Source organism: Rhinopithecus bieti, unplaced genomic scaffold (assembly GCF_001698545.2).
Source record: "Rhinopithecus bieti isolate Rb0 unplaced genomic scaffold, ASM169854v2 scaffold_78623, whole genome shotgun sequence".
NCBI classification, from domain to species: Eukaryota; Metazoa; Chordata; class Mammalia; order Primates; family Cercopithecidae; genus Rhinopithecus; species Rhinopithecus bieti.
In genome coordinates this window covers 252,588-257,700 of record NW_016829146.1, presented here as the reverse complement: position 1 = coordinate 257,700, position 5,113 = coordinate 252,588, and the positions used below count along the sequence as shown (strand labels likewise).

The following is a 5,113-nucleotide window of genomic DNA, read 5'->3' as shown; positions in this document are numbered from 1 at the left end:
AAAAAAAAAAGACAAACAACAACAAATGGTGGTGAGGATGTGGAGAAATTAGAACTCTTTTACACTGCTGATGGGATTGTAAAATGGTAGAGCCACTTTGGAAAGCAGTTTGACAGTTCCTCAAAAGTTTAAACACAGAGTTACCATATTGTTTCCTTATGCAATAAAGAATTTGGGGCAAACCCATAGGGTAAAGTGAAAGAAAGCAAAGGAATAAAAGAATGGCTATTCCATAGGAGTAGGATCACTCCATAGCAGTGGCATGAGCTGCCCGACTGAGTATACTTATAGTTGTTTCTTGATCATATACTAAACAAAGGGTGGATTATTCATGAGGTTTCTGGGAAAGAGGTGGGCAATTCCTGGAAGTAAGGGCTCCTCCCGTTTTTAGATCATTTAGGGTAACTTCTGGACATCGCCATGGCATTTGTAAACTGTCGTGGTGCTGGTGGAAGTGCCTCTTAGCATGCCAATGCATTATAACTAGTGTATAATGATCAGTGAGGACAACCAGAGTTCACTTACGTTGTCACCTTGCTTTTGGTGGGTTTTGACAAGCTTCTTTACTGCAACCTGTTTTATCAGCAAGGTCTTATTGACCTGTATCTTTTGCTGACCTCCTATCTCACCCTGTGACTAAAAATGCCTAATCTACTGGGAATGCAGCCCAGCAGGTCTCAGCCTTATTTTACTCAGCCCCTATTCAAGATGGAGTCGCTCTGGTTTGAACGTCTCTGACAAGGTGACCCTGCAGAAATTCCCGTCCTAAAGAAAATAAAAACATACATCCACACAAAAACTTGTACACAAATGTTCATAGCAGCATTATTGATAAAAGACAAGAAGCAGAAACAACCCAAATGCCCAGCAAGAGATGAATGGATCAACAAAACGTGAATAAGTAAAATATACATACGGTGGAATATTATTCAACCATAAAAAGGATTGAATTATTGATACATGCTACAACATGGATCAACCTTGAAAGCATCATGCTAAGTGAAAGAAATCAGTCACAAAATGCGAGAAATTGTATAATCCCATTTATAAGAGATGTTCAAAATAGGCAAATCCATAGAGACAGAAAGTAGGTTAATGGTTGCCAGGGACTGAGGGTATGGGGGAATAGGGTGAGACTGCTAATGGATATGGGGTTTTCTTTGGAGGTGATAAAAATGTTCTAAAGTTGATCACGGTGACAGCTACACATCTTTGTGAATGTACTAACAGCCACTGAATTGTACACTTTAACAGGATCAATTGTACGATTTGTGAATTATTCCTTAATAAACTCTAAAAAACAAAAGGTGATGAAGTGTGTTGAGGAAACAGAAAGAGGCCCTGAGGCACGAAAGCGCCTTGTGTGCTCCAGGAATGAAAGAGGAGGCCTGTGTGATTGAATGCCCTAGAAGGCTTGGAGGGGACAGCGGATCTCGTGCTTAGGCACATGAAGTCAGTAATTATGGCACTTTGGGATTATGTTCAATGGGCAGTGGAAAGTCCTTGAAGGCTATAACACCCAACAGTTATGTGACTCAACTTTTATTTTTAATAGCTCTTTGTTCCTGAATTGTTAGGGCAGAACTAGATTGCTGTTATAGCTCCTAAAACCAGATAGAGATCCTTAACTTAAAAATTTGGTGTTAAAATTAGTAAGGGGCTATTTTCCTTTGATTTAGTACACATACTAGGAAAATGAGGATATCAAAATACTTCTTCCTTAATAGCACAAAAGAAGAGTCTTATTATAGTAAATAATGTAAGTTTTTCATTTTTTTAAACCTGAGCATATTCTGTTGCTTCTATAGGACTCAAGTTGAGAATTAAACCATTTATTCATGCTCAGTATCACATTTATATTACACATATGTGATAGATACCTGAACATAGGTTCAGGTTTAATTGCATTGAAGAGAAGGAGGGAGTAGAAGATGTCTAGCAAGCCCGGCGCGGTGGCTCAAGCCTGTAATCCCAGCACTTTGGGAGGCCGAGGCGGGTGGATCACGAGGTCAGGAGATCAAGACCATCCTGGCTAAAATGGTGAAACCCTGTCTCTACTAAAAACACAAAAAACTAGCCAGGCGTGGTGGCGGGAGCCTGTAGTCCCAGCTACTCGGAGGCTGAGGCTGGAGGATGGCGTGAACCCGGGAGGTGGAGCTTGCAGTGAGCCGAGATCACGCCACTGCACTCCAACCTGGGCGACACAGCGAGACTCCATCTCAAAAAAAAAAAAAGAAGATGTCTAGCAAAAGTCATGGTGGTGGAGCGAGCCAAGGCATTCCTGTATGTCAAATGTGGGATCATCGGTCTATCCGCACAGGGCACAGGGGACCGGGAATTCTTCTGGCTTCTTGGTTGAAAATGTGAAGATGTTATTGGGACTAACGATTGAATTGCACAGATTTGGAGACTAATACTCCCAGATGAAAAGAGATGGGCTTTGCCAACCTCAGGGAGGGCAAGTAAACAGCTCAGGAAAACGAGGAGCAGAACAGTGCTGGAAGGCAGCTGAAGGCAGTGTGCTCAGCCTGGGACAGCAACTCAGAGCCCAGCAGTGGGGAGTGAACAAGCTCCACTGTGGCACCTGCCGGGGGTCCCAAAAATGCCCAGTTTTTTTTTGTTTTTTTTTTTAATGGAGTCTCACTCCGTTACCTAGGCTGGAGTGCAGTGGCACAATCTCGGCTCATTGCAATCTCCGCCTTCTGGGCTCAAGTGATTCTTGCGCCTCAGCCTCCCGAGTAGCTGAGACTACCGGCACATGCCACCACGGCCAGCTAATTCTTGTATTTTTAGTAGAGACGGGGTTTCATCATGTTGGCCAGTCTGGTCTTGAACTCCTGACCTAAAGTGATCTGCCCATCTCAGCCTCCCAAAATGCTGGGATTACAGGCGTGAGCCACCACGCCCGGCCAGATGCCCAGGTTTTTGTGAACCCTTCCCAAGTTCTTCAACAGCATGAGGCTTGTGAAACTTCTGGAAAAAATTTCCCTTCCCAGCTAATGGCAGTGACATGAGCAAGACAAGAAACAAAATATAGGAGGAGTGGCGCTTAACAATTTTAGTAGAACATTCAGGTACACACATGTGCGCACGTGCAGACACACACAGGCCCCCCCGCAAGCACCATGCTAGGGAATTCCAAATATGTTAAAACCTGGTGAAGAGAATCCATGGGGAGGAGAGAAGATTGGTGAGCCTGATTCTTCATAATTTAATTACCATTATCTTTGAATGCATTCCATTGCTTGATTGTATTATAATTTACTTAGTCTTGTAACTATAAACCTTCAGGTTTCTTTCAACTTTTTAGCATGACAATGTTGAAACATGTATCTATCTGTCTACATCTCTGCTGGGACTAAAATCATGTGTCACATAATCTTTAAAAGAAGTCACCAAATTGCTGTCCAAAATATTGAAAACTTTATATGTCCATCAACAAGTGTATATAAATGTATGCTAACACCCTTGCCATTACTAGGTGTTATAAAATTTAAACTTTTTGGGCAACCCATAGTTTAGTCTAATATCTCATTGTTGTTTTGATTTTCATTTTGATTTTTCTTTTTTTCTTTTGAGACCGGGTCTCACTTCATCACCCAGGCTGAAGTGCAGTGACACCATCAAAGCTCACCTCAGCCTCGACCTCCCAGGCTCAAGTGATCCTCCCACCTCAGCCTCCTGAGGAGCTGGGACCACAGGAACATGCCACCACACCCAGCTTTTTATAATTTTTTGTTTTTTTTGTAGAGACAGCATCTCACTATGTTCTCCCAGACTGGTCTCAAACTCCTGAGCTCAAGTGATCCCCCCGCCTCAGCCTCCCAAGATTTTTGATTCTTAAATTATAAGTCAGAATGAGTTCACTGGCCATTTGTTTTTTTCCCTCCCTTCCCTTCCAGAAACTTCCTGCTTGCCTGTTTTCTATTGGATTATCCATCTGTTCTTAATGATTTATGGGAGCTCACTGTCATATCTGTTGCAGTATTTGCTCCAGTTTTTTGGTTTAGAAATAACGTTTTCTGAAATAAAGAAGTTTATATTTTTTATGTAGTTAGATTTATAAATAATTCCCTTTATGGCTTCTGGATTTTATGTCTGGCCTAGAAGGCTGTTTTTTCCACCAAGATTAAAAATACATTCACTCCATAGAATTACCATATGATCCAGCAATTCCACTTTTAGGTACATGCCTTAAAAAATTGAAAACAGGAACTCAAACAGACACTTACACACCAATCTTCATAGCAGCACTGTTCACAATGTGCAAAAGGTAGAAATAATCCAAATGTCCACCAACAGATGAATGGATAAATAAAATGTGCTCTATATACACAATGGGATATTGTTAAGCCTTACAAAGGAAGAGAGTACTGATCGTGCTACGATATGGATGAACCTCAAAAACATGCTGAGTGAAAGAAGCCAGACACTTCTGACAAATATTTTACAATTTCACTTGTTTGAAGTTCCTTGAATAGGAAAATTTATAGAGACAAAAAGTAGAATAATGGTTGCCTGGGGCTAAGGAGTAGGGGAATGGGGAATTGGTGTTTAATGGGTTCAGAGTTTCTTTTTTTATTTTTATTTTTTTGAGACAAGAGTCTCGCTCTGTTGCCCAAGCTAGAGTACAGTGGCAGGATCTCAGCTCACTGCAACCTCTGCATCCTGGGTTCAAGTGATTCTCATGTCTCAGCCTCCAGAATAGCTGAGATTTCAGGTGCATGCCATCCCTTCTGGCTAATCTTTGTATTTTTAGTAGAGACGGGGTTTCGCTATGTTGACTAGGCTGGTCCTAAACTCTGACCTCAAACGATTTGCCCGCTTTGGTCTCCCAAAGTGCTGGCGTGAACCACTGCACCCGGCCTGAAAGTTTCTGTTGGATGTGATGAAAAAGTTCTAGAGATGAATAGTGTTGAGAACAGATTTAATGCCACTGAATTGTACACTTAAAAACCGTTAAAACTGTAAATTTTATGTTATGCGTATTTTATCACAATAAAACAATGGAATCAATTAAAAAATACAAAAAACTAGCCGGGCGAGGTGGCGGGCACTTGTAGTCCCAGCTACTCGGGAGGCTGAGGCAGGAGAATGGCGTAAACCCGGGAGG

General features: G+C 41.8%; 1 long non-coding RNA gene across 1 annotated transcript in view; it reads right to left on the bottom strand.

The window, feature by feature from the left end:
* The window catches only part of LOC108523900 (uncharacterized), a 14,249-nt gene that overhangs the window by 2,379 nt on the left and 6,757 nt on the right, over nucleotides 1–5,113 (bottom strand). The gene's annotated exons all lie outside the window — the stretch shown is intronic.